This window comes from Polypterus senegalus, chromosome 3, assembly GCF_016835505.1.
Source record: "Polypterus senegalus isolate Bchr_013 chromosome 3, ASM1683550v1, whole genome shotgun sequence".
In the NCBI taxonomy this organism is placed as follows: domain Eukaryota; kingdom Metazoa; phylum Chordata; class Cladistia; order Polypteriformes; family Polypteridae; genus Polypterus; species Polypterus senegalus.
The window spans coordinates 234,530,149-234,553,535 of NC_053156.1; the positions used below are offsets into that span (position 1 = coordinate 234,530,149).

Here is a 23,387-nt window from a genome sequence, read left to right on the forward strand (position 1 = left end):
ATGGAAGAAGACCTTGCCGGCCCCGGCCCCTGTGATGTCATGTCTGGACTCGAACCAGTGGCTGAAGACCATGAGCCCGATCCCTATGATCTCACTTCCTGTCTTCCCCTTTGAAAACCTACACCTTTTCCCTAGTCCTTCAGTTCTGTCTTGGACTCGGTTGTGTGCACATCATTGCAATATTCATTTAAAAACGACTGTTGCAGCCAGGAAACCAAATTATACGGGTGGCTGCCCCAAACCTTTCTATGATTCTGTGTGGGTTTCATGACAACAGATAAAATGTTAACATTATTTAAATAATCTATACTGTTAATAATTAAACATGTGAGGACACAGCGTCGCAGCGCTAGCAAGGAGCTGGCGCCCTGTTAAGGAATTGTTCCTGCCTCGCGCTGTATTCTTGCTGGGGCTGGCGCGACACTGGAATGTTCCCTAAATGTTTTGAAGAATCGACGTTCTAAGCCTACAGATGGCTGTACATCTATTGCAGAGCTGATTGTGTGGCGATTGGGTACATGGAGAAAGAAAAGAAAGGATAGGAATTGAAGGTTAGTACGTTTGATAGAGATAGTACTGCTGCAATAAATTATTTCATCGAAGGTCGCGCACGGCACAGCAAGCATCTTGTCTGAGGCAGGAACAATCTCTAGACAAGGTGCCAGCTCATCACTATCACTGCGCCACTGTGTTCCGATGTTTAATAACATGCTTTAATTCCTATCGTCACGAAAGTTATATCAAGTATACATCTCAGTATTTAAATTATTCAAAGAGATGTAATATCACGAACGTAATGGATTCTGTGTCCTGACGGAAGAAGAGAAAACCCATTTAAGAAGCACGTAGGATTCACACACATAGAGCACATATTGGGTGGTCCAGATCTAATTATACAACTTTTAATGCAATGCAGGAAAACAATGCAAGACAAAAGAATTGCTCGAAATATCTTGTAATAAACGAAAATGGACTTTTTCCATGTAATGTCCCACTTGTCCTCCATTCAGTTGTGAATTCTCTATGCAATAAACTTAATAAGTTGTAGCGTAATGAAAATTGCTTAATTAGATCTGGACCACCCTGTAGAAGAACATATACAAAACAAAAGCATTTAATGTGCTACTTTAGTCATGATGGTATTTAAGAAACTAGTAAATTAAAGATTTTAAGATGAAGTTTATGATGTTCTACTTTAATGATGGACTACATGATTAAAGTAGAGTTTTTGAGATTAAAGTTGACATTTTAAGGTTTTTTTTGCCACTGTGTGCCTATTTATTTTCTCTGTACCCTAATAAGCTTTCATATGACACTAAGACGGTGGGCTACGACTCGCATTTTCACGGCAACTTTGATATCTGACGGCTTCTTTTTTATTTCCGGCCCTGTGCAACTTTGTGAACTTGAGCTTTCAAGTTTCTCCGACATGCTATGTCACTCGATCAACTTCCTTTTGTTGTTTATACTACTGTTTAAATGAACAAATAGTACGTTTTTCCTTGCTCCACTTGGTATTCGCTGAAATTCTTTTATTTCCCCCCATGCTTTTGCCATTGCCTTTTCACAGAATGCTGAGCTTAAGGGCAATTTATATTGATTTACATATTCAAAGAGGCGTAATTCCGGGAGGAGTTGGGGAGTGGCAGCAGGCACGTGCATTACTTTTCACGCTGACCAGGATTTACACAGCGAAAGAACATGGAAGTTGACAAATGCACAGATTTATGCATCTGAATTTTTTTGTGCGTGTGAACATTTCCGCTTTTGTCCATACGCCATGTTATAGTGTGAATTCTACGCACGGCATTATGCATGAGGGCCCAGTATTGGGCCAGTCTGTGGTCTCCATTTAATCTGACCTGCCAGTCTCTGGGATGTGGAATGGAAAACAAGGGGATAAGGAGAAAAAAAAAAACAAACAAACAAATAAACAAAAAGACACAGATAGATAGATAGATAGATAGATAGATAGATAGATAGATAGATAGATAGATAGATAATTTTTATTTGTCCCAAAGGGGAAAGTAAGACTTTACAGCAGTTAAAGAAAAATATAAATATTGTAGCAAACAACAACCCTCCAAACACTCCCAATAACTTCTGATAAGAGAGCTGCTGTTGTCTAAGAACAGGCTTGTAGGTGGAAGTATGACAGATCACATTGTAGTCAGATCTGTCCAATTGTGCTATAGGTTTACAGTTAAAGGCAATTAGTTTCATTGCAAATTTCAAAAAGGGATTCATAATCATTTTTAAATTGATGATATGCTGTTGTTATTGCCTGAGTGCCAGCTCATTTCAGACCAGCTAGATACTTGGGAGATGTCACAGAGAGTGAAGGCTACCTTTCATGTGCAAACATTAAGAGCGTAAGAGACTCTGGGGAATCTAAACTGGGCTATATAAAATATTCCCATAATCAGCTGGTGACACCTGTGATCACGACTGCCTAAGGATCTCTGCTACACCTTATTGGAGCAGCAGCTCGTCTGCAGATGGAAAGGGTGAAGAGCCTGAGTGAGGGTAAAAGTAAAGTGGAAAGGTTATTATTATTGCTGTTTTTGTATTTGTTTTCCATTTTTAATGTAATGCTGTATATTTACAGTAAATATAATCCAAAAATATTAAACTTGTTATGAATGGCCAAACAAACTTTTACAGTTGAAAAGAAATCAATGCAGTCTTTACGAAATGGCGTCATTATCCTTTATGGCAATGCTTCCATGAATCCACTGTAGCCATATTACATATTGCTCTTTGAAATAATCTAACTTAAACAACAAAACAAATTAAAAAAAACACTGTATTGTTAAACAACATTGTGATGCAAGATTAGGAAATGGCAATGTTCAACAGTTTATTTCTATTATCATGTTAATTTATTCTGTTTCTGTGAACATTTCTTTCCCGTGAAGTTAAAATTGTCTAAGGAAATCATATCTGTTCAAGTGTACACAATATAATTAATTCAAAAAGGTGAAAGCTGAATGGCCAGAGAATCTTTAAATTTGAAATCGAGCTCAATAAAGGAGCTGTCAGCTGAGGACTTGTGATCAATCGCGGAGACGTCATTCTAACTGATCTGCACTCTTGGATGCTCACAGAATCAGCTGTGTTGTGTATACCTGAAGGACTGGTGATTAGCTTGTGTTTTCATGGCTGTTTTTGCTCTTCTTTTTACCTTTCTCTGCCAATCTCAGTGAAGCTCAAGAGCCTGGCTGTCAGCTCTGTAAATATTTCAATCCATGTCCTCATCTGATAACACAGAGGCATCCTCTACGTGCGCAGGGACTCAGCTGAAGACGGGCCTGGCGACTGTAGCCTAAATTGCGCATCCTGGATGACAGCAAGTCAATACGCCGAGAGAATTTCAATGAATATTCAAAGAGGTCTGCTATCCTGCCAGCCAGCTACTAAGAACAGGGGGGAAGGGAGGATTGGTGCTGTGACAGAATTTGTGTCAGCATCTGGGGAAAGAAGAAGAAGGGAAAAAAAACAATTCAGTGCCAGAAGAGCCATTTCGTTTAGTCGCAATCTAATCTGATCAAGTTTACTCCTTGAATTGCATGATTCTATTTACTTTTAGAAGCACAACTTTACTTAATGTTTTAGCACAGGGAACCTGCTCTCTAAATGTTCAAGCTTTTCTTCTAATAAATGACTCAGCCAAGGTCACCCATGCCACTCGGGAATAGGAGACAAAGATGGGATTCAAGTCTCTTGGCTTCTTGCCCCTCCTTGTCTCTCTGTACTTGAAAAACACAGACAGAGACTTTGAGCAAGGTTACGACCAGGCCCAAACCTTTTACACGCCTCTCTGACTGAAAGGAGCAGCTGAGTCGATATTTTGACATTTTGTGGAAAAGTGTGCTTCCGTCACAAGTCTTTAAAGATACCCAATAGCAAAACCACAGGATAATTTAGAGACCCAAAGCAATTCAGATTCAAGGTGAAATCATGACAGCACATGAAAAAAGGCCAGTCACAAACGACTGTTTTTTTAAAACGATAATAACAAAGAATCTCACTTAAGTGTTTTCCTCTTATTTCTTCAAACATTTTCTTCTAATTACAGGAGACAGAGAGCATCCTGAAGAAATTAGACCAACATTTCAAGGCTGCCTTAAAGAGGCATAATAATAAAAGACACAGAAAATAGTTTGCTAATACATATAAAATACTTCAATACAACTGTAATTAGTTTACCTGAAACAATTCAATCCAGGTATTTTCATGAATAACTTATATGTCTTCAGGATTACAATGGCCCGGAAGCCAGGCAGGCCAGACAGTGAATGGAAGGGAAACAAAAGGAAAGACCATGTTAGTCTTACAAGACAACTGTTCAGGAAGGAGATCTGTTTGATTTATTCATCTGCTCTCAGAATCAAGTGCAGCAGTACAAGTTCATACGATTACAGTAGAAATAATAACACTAATAATAATACATGCATACATTGATCAATTTTTGTAACCATATTATTATTTTTATTATTACTATCATCATCATCATCATCATCAACCACCACAACTCTAAATAAGATTAAAGGATTGGCATTATTCAAACCAAAGCTATTTTTTCACAATCATGTTATATGTATTTGCCAGGTAAAATTGCATTCTAAAGTTTAAAGATAACTTCTCTGTTCTTGCAACTTACAATAGGGCTAAAGGGCACCATGGTCCATATGTGAAGGAAAAGGCATTAAAACTTAACCAAATACATCCACTCTGAAGCAGCAAATGTTTCAATTTAAGAAAACATGCCTTCTTTGTTTAAGAGACTGGCTTATGGTAACAGAAGGAAACTAAAATATACCTGATTGTGAATAAGCAGCTTTGCCTTGAAATAAATATCAAAGCTTTTTTTCAAGTGGCTCAGAAATGAACTTATTATTATCATTATAATCATCACATGATCACTCACACCTTACACAAAGCACAGTGCTCACCTTCCAACCAGTCACTCTGCCCTGTGGTGTTTGCACATTCTCCCAGTGTCTGCGTGGGTTTTCACTGAGTCTTCTTAGCCTTCCTCCCACATGCCAAGGACGTACATGTTAGGTTACTCAGTGACTCTAAAATGGCCTGCTGTGAATGAAAAGTTTACAGGCTTAGTTACTGCCTTGAAGCTAAAACCACAGCAATAGGCTAGAGGTACACCACGACCCAAAAACTGGATTAAACAGGTTCCCTACATGGACAAGAGGATTGATGTAACTATTTCTAAGCCAGACTTCAGTTAAATCAGAGCATTCATCAGTAAGTTCCAAGACATGAGGTAACACATTTATTTCCTTTGGAAAATTCCTTGTAGGGTGCAGTAATGCTAGTTAATTTCTCAATATTTGCATCGACATATCCATTCATCTGTCTATTTACTCTGCACACTTTTTCATTTTTGGGTTACAGGTGCTGGAGCCTACCTCTAAATCCTGAGATATTCTACTTTAATACAAGACAGGGCTTCTTCAAATTTTAGGGTCTTTTCCAATTTTGAACTAGACTACTGGGTCCCCATATTTCATGTTATAACCATAATTGAAAAACAACAATTTGATATTGTGATTTGTGAAACTAATTATGTTTAACATATACTTTGTATATGTTTTTAGCTTATGCAAAAAAAAGCTCCTTCAGGCAGACACCGTAAGTGATTAAGGAAGCTTCACCCTTCACAGATAATAAAAGAATATGCTGGATTGGAGTTTTAGAAGGTCTAATCTATACACAGCACATGTAAATAGCTCAGTTGGTAGTAATCCATAGATCACAAATAGCTCACTGAATATGCTAAAAGTGTGGGTATTTATTATCCCTCAAGATGTCTTAAGCTAGAAGCCAGTTGGAACAGATGTTGACATCGACTCTGCACCAAGAAGAAAGGCTCCACCACAACTGAATGGATTGCAGTCTACAACGACCCCCACTGAAGAACTGAACGGTGGCCGCGCTGTTCCAATAGCCTCTCTTTTGCAGTATTTGTATATATAAATGATTATGCTACAATGCAAAACAAATTACAGTAAATATAACCTTTCTTTTGTGCATATTTTTCGTGTCTTAACATTTGTGCCGGGTTACTGAAGGGGTATGTATGCAGGTTCAAAGTTCAGCATTTCTAAAAAAAAAACACATTCCCAAGGGACAAGTGCCCCCTGCTGGACACTCACATGAAACCCCCTCAACACACACACACACACACACATTCAAATCACACTTACAGTCGACCCTTGACATATGAATGGCCTGACATGCGAAGAACTTGATTTACGACCAAAATTTATTGTTTTGATTTACAACCAACATCTTGCGTTACAACCCGAATGCGGTCACGTGTATCCGCTTGTGCGATTGTAAACAAACAGCCGAGAGCGTTCGTAAGCGTCAGTCGGAGCCCAGATACATGTGTTTGTGGACGTAATTTCGGTCAGTGCAGTGATTTATCTACATATATAATTCACTAAGACCATGGCAAGCAAGACGCATAATTGCTAAGGAAGGAAGAGAAGGTAACGAAGGTAAAGAAAGCGATTGTTAAGGGATTTTAGCTAGCGGGCTGGCACGGCACATGATGATATCATCAGGCTGAGTCAGCACTGGCTTGCTTTGGAGTGTATTATTACAGCAGTTCACAACACGGCCAGCTTTGAACTGAGTGCTCGACTACTGTCATTATTAACTTGAGAAACAGTGATCACAATCGAAACGAAGAAGGAAATTGTGCGGAAATATGAGAGTGGCGTTCGTGTGACCGATCTCGCTAATATGTACAGCATGTCGAAATCCATCTCGACAATTTTACAAAGAAAAGATTTGCATAAGGAGGCTCCTTCTAAACAAAAACCACCTTTCGTTTCATTCTCCTCCTCCTCCCTTCCTGCAGCCCAAAGATGTCAAATTAAATGGTGACTACAGTATGAAATTGTTGTTTCTGGTAGGCTAGGCACTTTTTATAACTTTTTGGTTAGTACATTAGAAAAATTATTGGTGTTTTGGTAAATTATGCACATTATACAACCCTTTTTGATTATGAAAAGGTTAAGTGTTGCTGTGGGAGGTTCGGCGCGCATTATGGGTATTTCCACTATTTCTTATGGGAAAAATAGTCTTGATTTACAACCAACTTGAGTTACAACCAGCCCTCACGAATGAATTGAGTTCGTAAGTCAAGGGTCCACTGTACTCTGTGGCAGATAAGTATGTAAGAGTTGTACAAGATATGTACGAGGGAAGTGTGACTGTGGTGAGGTCTGCAGTAGGAGTGACGGATGCATTCGACGTGGAGGTGGGATTACATCAGGGATCGGCGCTGAGCCCTTTCTTATTTGCAATGGTGATGGACAGGTTGACAGACGAGATTAGACAGGAGTCCTTGTGTTCTATGATATTTGCTGATGACATTGTGATATGTAGCAAGAGTAGGGTGCAGTTTGAGGAGAATCTGGAGAGGTGGAGATATGCTCTGGAGAGGAGAGGAATGAAGGTCAGTAGGAACAAGACAGAATAAATGTGTGTGAATGAGAGGCAGGTCAGTGGAATGGTGAGGATGCAGGGAGTAGAGCTGGTGAAGGTGGATGAGTTTAAATACTTGGGATCAACAGCACAGAGTAATGGGGATTGTGGAAGAGAGGTGAAGAAGAGAGTGCTGGCAGGGTGGAATGGGTGGAGAAGAATGTCAGCAGTGATTTGTGACAGACGGGTATCAGCAAGAGTGTAAGGGAAGGTCTACAGGACGGTAGTGAGACCAGCTATGTTATATGGGTGGGAGACGGTGGCACTGACCAGAAAGCAGGAGATAGAGCTGGAGATGGCAGAGTTAAAGATGCTAAAATTTGCACTGGGTGTGACGAGGATGAACAGGATAAGAAATGAGGACATTAGAGGGTCGGCTCATGTTGGACTGTTGCGAGACAAAGTCAGAGAGGCGAGATTGTGTTGATTTGGACATGTGCAGAGGAGAGATGCTGAGTATATTGGGAGAAGGATGTTAAGGATAGAGCTGCCAGGGAAGAGGAAAAGAGGAAGGCCTAAGAGAAGGTTTATGGATGTGGTGAGAGAGGACATGCAGGTAATGGGTGTAACAGAGCAAGATGCAGAAGACAGGAAGATATGGAAGAAGATGATCTGCATTGGTGACCCCTAAAGGGACAAAGCAGGAAAAGACAATACAAACAGATGTATTTTTTTTGCTAGCATTAAATATTTTGAGCCAAGAAGCAAGCTAAACTAAAATTCAAAAACTATGGTTTGAACCAAATCATGACCCAAAAACAAAATATAAAGTGTAGCACTTACTAACCAATACAACACTAAAAGACACACTATACATCTCCTTGAAAAAACCCTAATATATGGAAGTCAATGTGAGAGTCTTTAGAACTGTGCAGAAATACACAGAAATCGTTTCTATTGTGTGGCCTGTAAAATATGCTAGAAAAAAAATTCAAGGATCACAAATGCAGCTTCTTCCTCTTGCTGAATTACAGCCACTTCCACCATCTAAGAATTCAGCTTGGCAAACACCAGATCCATTCCCTTTTGGGCAAAATTCATTTCAGTCCCAGCCTAGTCTGTTTCATTTCACTTCCATACCTCACAAAATTAATTAAATCATTCCAAAAATATTTTGTGCTAAGCTTGCCAGTAACAGGCAGGCCGGTCACTCAAGACTTAGTGAATGAGAGCCCCAGCAGTGAGGGTGTATGTACCATCTACCTATATAAAATATAATTTATAGAAGTCTGCCTGTCTGTTCCCTACACAATCCTATACCCTTTGACTGATCAGGGCAATATTTTGCATAGCTGCTCTCTAGGACCATATGGACAAGACAGACTACTTTGGAACCTAAAATTTTGAACAAGTGGGCTTTTGTTTCCTTTGTGCTACAGTTGGCACAGTAGTACCATCTGCTGGCTCACAGCAAGTGAAACATCCAAACACACTGAAGCCAGACTAGCAGACAAAATAACCAGAGCTTGAAATTACTTACCTAGGCAACGCCACTTGTGGCTTCTATCTAATGTAATATACAAAGGAGGGTCTTGCACTTTTGTAGTGGGGTGTTCGGTCAGGTTTGATCGAGAGTGGAAGTGCAGCGTAACACAAACAAGAATCAAAGGGTTCGTGCTTAACTGCTGTTTTGTCAGCTTTTTGTCATAATTGAAGCACTAAAAACTGTCCATTTTGCACTAAGAGGACAGGTCAGACATGACAGTGTTTATGGTTACAACCCAGCAAGAAGTTACCACAATCCAGCCAGTCCCAAAAAGAACAAATCTTTGACTCAAAAGACCAGAGACATTGATAGAGAGGCAGTGAGGATAATGAATGAGACAGCTGAATCGCCATTTAAAAAACACATGAACCTTTGCTTTACTTCCTTAATCCATTCTGCAAATATACCCAGGAAATGCCATCTAAAGGATAACAAGGGTATCAATTATTACAATCTAAGGACAGTGTAGCTGGTTGACAGAGGAGATCAATCTGAAATGTCAGCAATTTGGTGGGAGTTCACGGTGCAGCATGTTGATGGGCTCACCATAGTCCCAAACACAGAATGCAAAGTGTTATGGCGACAGGAAGTGTTTCTAAATTAGCTGATATTAAAAGTGGTGTCTCTCAGGGATCAGTGCTGGGGCTGCTGCTCTTTTTAATATAAATAAATTGTCTTGATGGGAGTATAAATAAAAAGCTAATTAAGTTTGCTTAAGACTGCAAAAGGAGGATACCCTAGAGACCACAGAATCATGACAGAATATCTTGGAAAGAATGTAGACTTGAGTGTGGGCTGAGGCAGATATACAGGAAAAAAAAGAATCTGAAGAACTGGAAAGCAGGAAATAAAAATGTTAGATATAAATACACAGTTATGACATATCATGTATGAACAATTAAGTGGTGTTCGGGTCACTGGGGGAATCACTGGGCAATCCTCTGATGTAAGCCACAGTGTAAGCATGTAAGACTTCAGAAAATCCTGGCTACTCACGCTTGTGTTTTCTAATGATGAAATACAATACGCTCTTTTGTTTTGCATAGATAGATAGATAGATAGATAGATAGATAGATAGATAGATAGATAGATAGATAGATAGATACTGTAGATACTTTATTAATCCCAAGGGGAAATTCACATACTCCAGCAGCAGCATACTGATAAAAAACAATATTAAATTAAAGAGTGATAAAAATGGTAAAACATGGTAATGGTAAAGGAAAAACAGACAATAACTTTGTATAATGTTAACGTTTACTCCCCCGGGTGGAACTGAAGAGTCGCATAGTGTCCGGGAGGAACGATCTCCTCAGTCTGTCAGTGGAGCAGGACAGTGACAACAGTCTGTCACTCAAGCCGCTCCTCTGCCTGGAGATGACACTGTTCAGTAGATGCAGTGGATTCTCCATGATTGACAGGAGCCTGCTCAGCGCCCGTTGCTCTGCCACGGATGTCAAACTGTCCAGCTCCGTGCCTACAATAGATCCTGCCTTCTTCACCAATTTGTCCAGGCGTGAGGCATCCCTCTTCTTTATGCTGCCTGCCCAGCACACCATTGCGTAGAAGAGGGATCTCGCCACAACCATCTGATAGAACATCTGCAGCATCTTATTACAGATGTTAAAGGATGCCAACCTTCTAAGGAAGTATAGTCGGCTCTGTCCTCTCTTGCACAGAGCATCAGTATTGGCATATTAAACTGACAAGAAAATTTCATGCCACAGTGAAAAGCAATTGATGATTTGGTTAATATTTTTTTAATTATGACAAGATAAAACTGTAAAACAAAATTAAACACAGCACTTCTATTGCAATGTAGTTAACATGTTAGATTGCTTTTCATTTTGGCACCCATAATCTTCCAGATAAACACTTTCACTTCACTTTGCAGTGTGTGCATCTTAAGGTTATATAGAAATTGAATGTAGAGGACAGCCTTTGATGGAGATGGACAGTCTATAAACAACTACTGGATGACAGGGAAATTCAACGAGACATGGCCCTCCAGCTTGAATGGAACTTTAAGGTTTAAACATTTTGCAAACAGCAATGCAATGCAAAGTAAGTCTTGCAACACTAGAAAGTCTGGTTAGAAGTTGGGGACTACGGCTGCCCGACCGGGACTCCTCCACGCTGGAAGGACTTGGGGAGAGAGCGTATCCAGAGCATTACCTCCCCTGGAGCAGTAGGTGGCAGCCCCCCAGGGTTGCAGTGGTGCCTCGGACTCCAGGCTCCATGGAAGCTGGAGTTTTGTGCAGCCCTGTTGGGTTCTGTGGGCACCGCCAGGGGGTGCTGCAGCTGCTGCTGGGCCCTTATGTGCTGCCGGAAGAGGGTCAATGAGCACTTGGGGCACTTCTGGGTGTTGTATAAAAGGAACCAGCGGCCACCACTCCAGGAGCCAGAGTCGGGAGGAAGTAGATGAAGCTTGCCCGGAGGTGTGGAGAAACAGAGAGTAGAGAAGAAGAAGACGAAGAAGAAAAGACTTTTGTATTGTGATTGTGCTGAATCGTGTTGTACATGTGGGAAATGGGGGAAGGGGAAAGGAAAAAATAAAAACTTAACTTGTGCCTCTGTGTCTGTCTGTGTCAGTTTTTAGGTGGCAGGAGCTCCCTCTGCAGGCCACAAAGGGGTTTATAAAAATACAGAACCCTGGCTTTGGTCTTTTTAAACCTCAAGTATACTTTTGGGGATGATAAGGTGGACAGGGACAGCACTATTTGGATCATGGAGGTGCTGATTACTTTGGCACTTGAAGTCGGAGTGAACACTTCCACAATGGGTTAGCCAATCCTTTCCAAATGGTCTTACTATTTTTTCAGCTTTTTATAAATCTACTTTAACCCAAATTGCATATTTTTGGATCCGAACCAACTAATCCACCCTTTGGGGTCCAGTTCAAAAACAACTCACTTTGTCTCATATAGCAAACTGTGAAAATCTAAAAGGTTAATGAAAGCAATCTGGAAGAGATAAGAGCTTGTTTATGATGAAGCTTTAATGCAGGCTGGGAGTAAATGAAAAGTGCACTCATGTGATGGGATTCAAAGATAAAGACACCGGCCTTTTCATTCTAAACCGGGGAACAGTAGATGACATTCCAAGAAGCCAGCAGAGCATTGTAAGATTATTTATTCTTCACATAGTTCATTATGAAAGAAAAAGCGTGCTAAAGGCCAGCAAGTAATATGCATAATTAGGAGTGAAATAGTGGGAATCACCCTGAGGAATAGTTTTCACAATTTGGTAAACCTAAACTGCTCCTTTCTTCTCTTAATGTTCCCCATTTAAAAAACATGCCAATATACGGCCATCTACAGCAGTATTGATTAGGCTTTCTTTGTCATTTACTTAATCAAAATCATTCTTGCAAAACATCTAATAACATAATAAACTGAGGAATGAAATGTCTTAGCTTCAATCTTGGGACCATCAAAAATGCAACTTCAGAAAAAGAGAGCCGCTTACACAGTGAGCATTTTTTCAGATGACGCCTAAATCGAGCTGTAAGTTTTTACTTTAAAAGAATGCTATTGTAAAGAATTGTATACAGAGAAACTAATCGTTAAAAATTCTGAAAAATTAAGAGATGGATCCTTTTCATAATTTTTGTTTAAACAAGTGTGGGGGACTAAGACACCATAGCCGGCTGCCTATTTACAGGACACAAATTTGGGTTATAGCAGTTGCTGCAATTTTGACTGGCAGGGGATACTGCAGAGTAGAAATGAAATACGTTGACAGGACTGGTCTGAAAGCAGACAACCTCCAAACAGGCGTTCATTCTAGTCATTTGCTCTTACCAGAATGCAAATGTCAGTCAAATTACAAGTAATAAATGGTGGGTATACTTACCTAATTGTGTCTAGAAACAGTTCACTCCCCAGTTAACCAATCAAATGTGGGGATGTGCTGATATAGTTAGGAGTGAACCAAGATAACCTTTGGCTCAGATATTAGTAAAATGTAAAGCATGATGACAACCAGTCTGTATGGGTAACATAAGTCCCTGTCCCTGCAGCAGTTGAGCCCCCATCCAGATCCAACTGCTCTTACTACATCAGCTTAGAGATCTCAGAGTGCTTTCCATGTCAGAGTCAGGAGTAGCCCTCTTTTTATTTTGACTGGACAGTGGATACCGTGGAATGGTAAGAAAATATGACCAAGAAATGGAAATAGAAAAAAGACTGACCTGAAGAAAAGGCCTAAACTGGGAAGTAAAGAAAGTAGCCAGAGCAAACTAAGCACTAGCAAGATCCAAAAATCAATGTTAGCTAAATAAACAAATACATAAATAAGTAAATAAAGCAAAGATTTTCTTCAAAAGTGTTCTTGATGGCACCTTATAGCGACCTCGATTACTGAAGGTAAGCGTCAGAATGTTTTAAAGTGAATGATCTTCAATCAATTACACATGTATTACTGAGTCGCCATATTTCATTGGAATCCCATGATGAAAAACACTACCCAACACCAGAATCACAAGCCTAGCAACTGCTGTATTTTTTTATTTTATTTACCTTCTCGTTGGGCTAACGTGTCTTGTGACCGCAAAATGCACACGAGCGCAGTCGGGCTGTCATGTAGTCAATTTCCCATCTATTCATTTCAGTGGTGCTTTGTGGCACTGTGCACCCTGATTGGTCAAGATTCTCATGATAACAAGTCAAACCAGGGGTCAAGCCAATTACTTTCGAGTTAAATATGGCTGTGTCACCGATGTCCAGTATCCATAGGTGGATTATTATAAAAAATAAAATAACATAAACACACTCTTGTGTGAAAACTGGACAGTTAGGTAGCATTTCCATACTTTTAATTTCTTTTTTTTTCTGTGTTTGTTTGTCGGCAATGTGTTCACTTTTTTTTTATTGCCATGTATTTTTATACTCCTCTCCTCTGATGCCTATTGGCCTTAATGCCAGTTTATGTCTTGCATCTCACTAAGAAGTACGTACTTTGGTAATAAGCATAAACTGAAAATCTTACAAACTGAAGTGGAATGGTGCAAGTTGTTACATTTCAGCCAGAGTTACTCCCCTGCCTGGGGTTCAAATTCTGTACTTATGTCTGTTTTGTTCATTTTTTGTTCCTTTGGTTATGTTACATTCATTGATCATTTAGTTCCTATATATCTGTGTATCTTGTCTTATGTAACATGTGTCTTTTGGGTGGTTCTCCAAGATGGCACCTGCCCATCACCATCATGGACTCACCTCAGCCTTCTACTTGGGGGGCTGTCAACCCACAGTCCCTTGCGGTTTATTCAAATGTGCTTGGAAGATGGTGAGTACCGTGATTATTTCTAGGCTTTGTGATTTATATTTACTACTTTATCTTGACCCGGTGTTGGTGTTTTAAACCATTGATTATGTTTTTTATACCTTCACTTGTTCCATTGCCATTCCTCTCTTTCTGGATGCTTCTGATTTTCTTAACCTTTTCTTTGCCAGTGTTTATAACCAGTTAGACCATCCGTTTTCGAGGCTCGCTTTATGACCCTGTGTGGGTGATTAGCCCAACGACAAGGGTTACCGTAGGACAACTGGTTGCTTATCATGAATATTCACAGCAATCCCATTTCAGGAATTCCACTATCTGCCACCCAAAAGACATGTTCTCTAGGAATGTGATTTATTTTTGAGCTTTTTTTGCTTTGTTTTTGACTACTCTTTGGATTTCATATTGGAACTTTATTTGTCTTGGATTGCCTTTGCTGGCAACTCATTTTGGGATTTTTATGCGCCATGGAGCCTCATGTAATTAACTGAGCAATTTTGTTAAAATCATGGGTTTCATAACACAAGTGGACTGACTCACAAGGATTAATGGTTGGTCTGGTCACTATTTGCGTGGGCTTTGCACTCCTATGTGGGTTTCTCCTATCCAGAGTAGCTCCCACATTGTCCTTGGAAGTGGTGACGTGTGACAACATGCTTTTTAAACAGCAGTGTACTATAAATTTCATCCAAGTGTCTGGATTTATAAAAGTGATCTTTGTCGTGTGAGAAGTTACTGTTTCAGATCTTTAGGTGCTATGACTTTCACCAGTTTTTTTTTTTTTTTTATTGTGAGTTTAGATTTGCGTTTTTATTTGGTTCTTTGATTTGTTTGATATTCTGGTTATTGAATCCGTCATCATTAGCACATTTCAATTTTTGTGTTTATTTTCTGGTTCTGATCAGTTTTGCATCAGTTCTGCCTTTGCATTTTTTTCACAGCAGAACATAAATGTAGAGTTTCAGCTTAGAAATGAAAAAGTCATCTGTGGTGGTCTGCTTTTATTAATAAATTCATATATGCCAACTTGATACCAGAAAATGTCTCTGGAAGGATTTTAAAAACTTAATGACTTGAAGTGCCACACCTGTTGGTAAAGTAATTTGTTTTTCTTGCAATTATGAGCTTGTAGAACAGCTCTGCCACTTTGTCATTATAAGAGTCTCTATCCATCATTGCACAGCTTAGCATCATACAACATTATGGTTACAGTTGTAGTTTGTCACTTCTTGTAAGCTGAGCATACCAAAGAAAAATCCAGGCTTTCATAAATCTCTATTCATTGAAAATGAGTGAGACGTGATATGACAATTACGTCACCATCAGGTCTGCAGTGTGCCCTGCGTCAACGCTAACTTCCAATAATGATGAATCAGCCTACAGAACGGAGGTGTAAAATGTGTTGAGATGGTGGTCAATGAACAACCTGTCCCTCCACACAGGGAAGACCAAGGAGTTCATCTGTGAGAATTATCCTCTAGTTTTCGTCAATGGGAATAGGGTGGAGTATGTGTCAAGCTTTAGGTAACCTGGACGTATTTACAGTATCTCCAGGGACCTTTCATGGACAGCTAACACCATGGCACTGCTGAAGAAGCCACAGCAATGGCTGTATTTCATAAAAAAAAAGTTGGCCTCCCTTGATTGATGCTTTTGACCTACTACTGCAGCACCGTGGCGAGTATTTCAACCCATTGTATCTGTGTGTGGTATCAGCTGATCAGAAAGCTCAACGGTGGGTTGTGTTGAGAGCACAGAGGAATATCTGGGTGCAGCTTCCAGCCCTGGAGGACATTTATAAGCACACGCTGTCTCAGGAAAGCCACCAGCATCTGCATGGTTTCCACTGACCCAAACCTTAGTCTATTTGAACTTCTTCCGTCCAGCAAATGCTTCAGAGTTTTTCCTGCATGGACCTCGAGGTTCAAAAAGAGTTTCATCCCAAAGCTATAAACACACTCAATCAGTCCATCACGTGCTCCTGGTAGAACAGCTTGCACTTAGAATTACAATGACCTCATTGTAAACTACTACAACGGTAATATTAAACAACCTGAGACACTTTATGAACCATTTGCACTATCTGCACTTTATTTACATGTTACATGTATATTGCACTTATGCTTTCATATTGTCAATGTTTCATTTTTTTATCATTTCATTTCATAGGAATATTAGTTTATGGAGGAGTTGCATATTGAATTTCATTGTACCATACAATGCCAATAAACAAGTTCAATTCAATGTTTCTGAGTAGATTGAAGTTCGCCTCTAAGACAGGGCATTTTACAAGAACCACTCTAGAAATTGTAAGGGAAAAACTTTCTGAATGAATTAGTGAAGTGCTTGAAACTGTGTCTGCCTGCTTAACTAGGGCGTTCTGAAATATTTGTACCGCCACACCATTATAAGTGTCAGTTTTACTTTATTTTGTTGTCCAAACATAAACAGATATTAATTTTAATTTGTTAAAATATTTTGGGACATTTGTACAGCCAAAAGTACAGTATCAGAATGTTTAAAGATTATAACATTAATCTGTACTCTGTTGTAATTAAAATGCTTTCTAACTATGCTATATAAATGAACCTAACTTATAAAAGATGCTGTTTTTGGACTTGATTACAATGGAGACTCATAACAATTCTTTATTTAGAGACTACATTTCCTTACAGAACACTTTATATACTGCATTTGGTTCCTTGTTTAAGTTTTTTTCTATACAAGTTTTATAGAATTGTCTCTGTCTCTGCATGTGCTTGACAGTTTCTCTTTCTACCCCACCATTTCATTGATCAGACACTTAACATAGGTTAAACAAAAAGTACAAACATGTGGTTAAGACATCATAAAACCAAATATTTTAAAACATAAGTCAACGTTTGCTACTTTAATGGAGGAAATACCAATGGACAAAATGTAAACCTTGGACACTAAATCTATAAACCTGTTAAGTCTACGTTTTTGTTTTTAAATGTTTTACTAAACTTGTAATTGGTGGCATTTCCATGGATGGTAGACAAAGGGTCTTTGAAAGTGTGGGGCTGTGGGTGAAAGGGTTGTAGAAGGACAAAGTGCAGTAGCCCCAAAGCCATTGGCTTGAGTCTTTCTGACCGCACTCCCCCGCTTCACTTTCCTACCCCTCTGCTACTTCATCCTGTTCTGGTTAGTGAACACAAATATACACTTTTTATCACAAATACAACAACTGGGGATCATGATGAAAGAAGATGGAGTCAGTCTGCAAAAAGCAAAAAAATCACATTTATTTCCAGAAAAGTGAAATCTGAACTCAAGTGGCAAATTTGAAATGTGAAGAAGACTGAGGAGCAATGCAGTAAATTTAAATTATGAAGGCAATACAGGACAACAGTAAAGGCAAATTATTGACAACGATAAATCTAAGAGAGCTCCTCAGTGGGTGAGTAACATAAAGAGAGAGAAATTACTGAAGGAAAAGAAATTCTACAATATTAGCCAGTGAAAAATTATCTCCGCAAACTGTTCAGATTATGAGCACATGATGGTAAAAATTAAGAGGTGTATGTTAGAATCCATTTAAACACAACAATATAAAAGAGGCTGGTTTAATATTTAGCAGTTAGGGTGCATTAAGGAAACCAAAAACGTACAGAGAAGCAAATATCTAATACTCTGGATTCATATTCACCCAGAGGCTAGTAACATTAAGGAGATACTAAAAGACTTAGGCCGGGTTTAAACTTCATGTGACGCGACACATGTACCTGCAGATGCTACTGCTACGCAAGTGTTGTACTGTTAATACCTGCGAACGTACTTTAGTAAAATTAGAAGATTCCACCAGGTAGCAGTGTGAGATATCATCACAGTGAGAAAATGTTCAGCTTCCCTGTGTTGTGAATTGCCTGAAACACCCATTAAACTCTGAGGACACCTTGCCACAATACCTCTGAAAAGTGTGTGGAAACCCACCAGGAAAACATACGTGACTCCTTGAGAGGTAGCAGAGCTACCGCTCTGCCACCGTGCCGGCCCCACGTGTAATTATTAACAGTATTCGTTATTTAAATGAAGTTAACGATTTATCTGTAAAATGTAACATACATACTTTAATGCATTTCATCTAAATGTGCAGAGAGCTGGAATATCATAAATCTAATGTGTTCTGTGTGGCAATTGCTGCTTGCCACTGCTGTCAGCGCAGGAGCAGCCCCAGAAGCACAGTGATTAACAAGTAGGTTGGTTTTAAGATGGCGTTTATGACAGTCTACTCTAATGACAAAATAAATGACGAGATTAAAGTGGAAATTTCAAGATTAAAGCCAAAATTTCCACATTAATCACAAAATAAACATTTTCAATGTGTCCCTAACTTTTTTTCTCTGTGGCTCAAATACGCTGTCGTACATTCTCTTGCGGCACAAAAGATGGTATGTGAGACCTTTAAAATGTATCGCGTCATTACGATGGGGAATATGCAACGCTTGAATATGAAAACACCAGGAATGCATTTGAATGTTGGCATTTTGCTTCAGCACATCGAACCATTTATCAAACATTGAAGCGCTCACATTGATCCTGTAGGATCTGCAAAACGGCTTTCTGTCACATGTTCACAGCAAATAGAGAGTTTGACGTCATGTTCCGACTCGATCACACTGCTCCCCCTGATTTTCTGCTGGTACTGTGACTCATGCAGGCTTCATTTTAATTTCTGAGGACTCGTCAAATGAATGCAGGGAACGTGTGGCAGCCATGATGTGTGCATGTATGCGTTCTGAGCGTGAAGTATAAACCAGCCCTTAGAGGCTACAGCATATGCTAGAATTAAAAACTTACATGCAAGTAAATAACTGGGAGCAGAAAACAATCATCCAAGAGCAATCAAAGAACCCAGAAAACGCTTTAGTCTTGTGTAAGAAACAGAGATCAGACTCACCCTGCAAAACATGAGCCTATTCCCCTCTCATAGAAATCTACCAATTTATTGAAAACTCACAAACTAACTTGAGGGTATCAGGCAACGGCAGCCCACCCCAGATATACTGGATGAAAAGAAGGAACCAACCCTACTCAGGCCATCTTTCCATTACGGGACACACTAGGGCTCACAAACAAGAGTGACTCGCCCAGCAGGGAACTGCTAGCCAGAAGGTGTTGTGGTGTCTTTGCAATAATCCATGACCTCCATCTGTTTTAAAGAATAAGTCTGGTATTTTTCAAGTTGAAGTTATTTTTTCCCAGTTGAGCTATACATTAATTTGCCACAGGAAGCTTTTTTCTTAAGTGTAGCATTATTTTTAATTCAAAAAATAGTATTTCTGTTCTTGAGATTTAAAATGGGGTCTACAGGGTGCCAACCTTTTGTGTATCTGAATTAGGTTTGCGACAATATAAGATAATTGGAAGTAATATATTTTATTACTGATTGCTGGGAGTATCAGTATTTCTCTTCTCGTATCTTTTCATAGCAACATACGTGAATATTTCATGTAAACACAAGAAAGGAATATCACAAAATCACACACATTTTGGAAGCAGTTTAACAGGAAATTGCCTTTCTACATCTTCATTGTCGGACATATTGCTGGTATAAAATGACAGCTCTAACATGGGTCTAACAGTCTGACACCTGCTAACCTTTCTGCTTTCATTTATCTATCTAGAGTGCCAGCCTGTCTGGAAGAGAAAGGAAAAACTCTTACCTTTCACACTCTCAGTTGACGCTCCATCAGCTCATCTGAAACATGTGTCTTTCACCTGCGGAAATGCCTCAAATCATTGTGTCTCACCATAATGAAGAAAATGTGGTCCTTGTTACTGGAAGAGAAGCACAGGGATTGAAGCTATTTGAAAAGGACACATATTTGCTAGTAGCAGCCTCTTTTATTAATATACCAGACACAGTTTCATTAGTTTAACTTTTTCAGAGTACATTAACTCTATAAAGGTGGGTCTCTGCATTGGCTTCTAACTTCAAAATAGTCGACTACTTATAGATAGATAGATAGATAGATAGATAGATAGATAGATAGATAGATAGATAGATAGATAGATAGATAGATAGATAGATAGATAGATAGATAGATAGATAGATAGATAGATAGATAGATAGATAGATAGATAGATAGATAGATAGATAGATAGATAAAACAGAAAATAACTTTATTTAATGTTAACGTTTACCTCCTCGGGTGGAATTGAAGAGTCGCATAGTGTGGTGAAGGAACGATCTTCTCAGTCTGTCAGTGGAGCAGGACAGTGACAGCAATCTGTCACCAAAGCTGCTCCTCTGTCTGGAGATGATAATGAGACACTTACTGTACAGTGCAACACATCCTATCCAAGTTGAACTTCGGCCATTAGATTGAAATCTCCAGGCGTACCTGTTCACAATTGCTTAATATTTTATTGTAACTGTTTACCTACAGAAAAGCTGAAGCAAAGATGAATTGGCCCCAAATAGGAAAAATGTCACAGGGGTCTGCTTTAGCAATAATTGGTCAGTTTGAATAAAGAAATAAATGAACACCTTTATATTGCTTTAACCTTGGACACAAGTGTAGTAGTTATTTCAACTCAGTTATAAATGAACCCACCAGAACGCCCTATGATGCCAACTGCAATTGTACCAAAGAGACCCCAATACCAAGCAAGAATTTTCATTAATTTTACTGCTTTTAAAATCTTCTCACCAGCAAGACCTGTATGCTTTCATGCATTCATCACCTCTCACCCTTTATCAGAAACTGCCTGTTACAAATGGGCAATAAGGGCCCAATGTGGTCTTTAAAAGTGTTTACTGATAAAACATTTTTTAGACACTTTAAAAAGTAAAAGTCCTGTTAGATCTTGCTAGAAGCTCAACATTCTTTATCACACATTATAGTCAGAGTAGATTTTTGCACCATCAAATAACATATGAACTCTTGGAAACAACACCTGAAAATAGTCAAGGAGTATTCACTTATAGATTCTTGACATTTTATGACAATTTTGTGGACGAAATGATACTTTTACAGAATACACAAGTAAAAGAGCTATCATGAGCCATTCACAAATCATGGCATGCGGTAGCTTTATTTCACTGGTTTCTTAAAGGCGTGAAGAGACCTCTGCGAAAAGTAAAGGAATGCAATTTGTCACATGGCGGGACATGGCAGGACTAATTGGAGGATTCAACATCTGCTTGTGTTTTGACATGGACCAACCAACTCGGTGGAATTTGGTTTTTGTGGTGAATGGTCCATGATGTGCAGTTCTGTGTGCAAATGTTGCAGGAAATATTGCTGACTACACGTTAACTTGTGCTTTTTTGTAGCGCTATTTGTATGAGCTGTAAACTCAGCTCCATGAACATTTGTATTCAAAATTAATTACTGAATTGGATACCAACTTACTCAGTCTCATTCAACAACATCCCAACAATGGTTTAGGGTATAAATATAGCAAATCTAAAAGGACAAGCAGGATTATAACAAAATGTTATGACGTTAGAAAAACAAGAATGACAAAATATTTTGAAAATAAATAAATATGGCTTGCTGCTTTATCACTATAGCATGGACATTTAAAGGACAGTATTGTGACACTGGCAGGTTCTGTTCTGTACAGGCACATCTGTAAATGTATCCTTTCATTTTTTGCATATGTTATTTCACTACTAACAGATTTTTGAAAACTGGTATCTTCCCCTGTGGCACTGGGTAAAAGTCCGTAGTTAGCGCTGCAAAGGTTGCCTGCACCCTCTGCCAGTCACACTCAATCATGACGGCCAGCACAGGGTCATCATCTAACATAACAAGCATGTCCTTGAGATTTGAGGGGTCAGATTTCAAACCCCGGTCTCTAGGGCATTCTAGTAGCAGCACTAAATAAACTGTGCCACTCTGTGTGTCTCAATATGTGCTTTTATTTTTGTCATTAGTTTTAACTTTTAGTGCCAATGTGTTCACATTGTTCATACAATCAGTGAACTCAAACTGTTAGCCTGCAGGGTCTCACCTTTCAAGGAAGGAGCAGGTGGATTTGCTGATGGAGAAATATAACCCTGACAGGGGAAAGTGCAGGAGATCAAATGTCTAGGGGAAGAATGCAGTGTTTATTCATGGTAAGGAAAGAGCTACAATATATATTAATTTTCAGATGCTTAAGGTACCAGCCGCTAGACCTATGCTAGCAACACTTGGCAAAAGACAGCAAATAACTCTGGACAGGGCACCAGTCACATTCACATTCACATGCACAGCCACCCAATCCACACAAGGACGAATTTGTAATCATCAGTTATACAATACAATTTATTTTTGTATAGCCCAAAATCACACAAGTAGTGCTGCAATGGGCTTTAACAGGCCCTACCTCTTGACAGCCGCCCAGCCTTGACTCTCTAAGAAGACAAGGAAAAACTCCCAAAAAACCCTTGTAGGGAAAATATTGAAGAAACCTTGGGAAAGGCAGTTCAAAGAGAGACCCCTTTCCAGGTAGGTTGGGCGTGTAGTGGGTGTCAAAAAGAAGGGGGTCAATACAATACAATACACAGAAAAAAATCCTTAATATAGTATAAAAATACAAATTTTAGAAGTATGGAGTAGAATTTAACAGTAGATGATATCACATAATAAGATTTGGATTTGTTTAGACTCCTGGAGACATCATTCATCAAGCTGCCTCCCCCATTTGGCCATTCCACAGCTGAAATAGCGCTAATCCGATGAAAGGACCCATCTTTTCCACGATTCCTGTGATCCTCCATCAGGGATGACTTTACCTTAGGCAGGCAAAACAACTTGGCAGGTGGGCTGTGGCACCAAGTGCCACATTTGAATACCGAGAAGAGAAACAGAATAGGTGAGAGTTAGTATCCATTTCTAAGTATCATGTTACTTATGTTTTAGTGCTAATGACTAACAACAGAGATGTGGTCTGTACAGTTAATCAGCAGCTCTAGTCAGGATATTCTAAACTGAAGTAGTGAGTCTTCAGCCAGGATTTAAAAGCTGAGACCGAAGGGGCACCTCTTATAGTAGCAGGCAGACCATTCTATAGTTTAGGGGTCCTGTAACTAAAAGCTCAACCTCCCATTGTTATTTTATTAATTCTTGGAATCATAAGCAGACCG

The 23,387-nt window shown here is 39.3% G+C and overlaps 1 long non-coding RNA gene across 1 annotated transcript; it reads right to left on the reverse strand.

Annotated features, from left to right (window-relative positions):
* Window positions 1-2,719: 2,719 nt before the first annotated feature.
* LOC120526881 lies at window positions 2,720-5,061 on the reverse strand. The gene is made up of 3 exons (XR_005633211.1): window positions 4,956-5,061; window positions 4,210-4,253; window positions 2,720-3,470 (listed from the first exon to the last, which is right to left on the reverse strand). It is a non-coding gene; the product is annotated as an uncharacterized LOC120526881 (long non-coding RNA).
* Window positions 5,062-23,387: the final 18,326 nt, after the last annotated feature.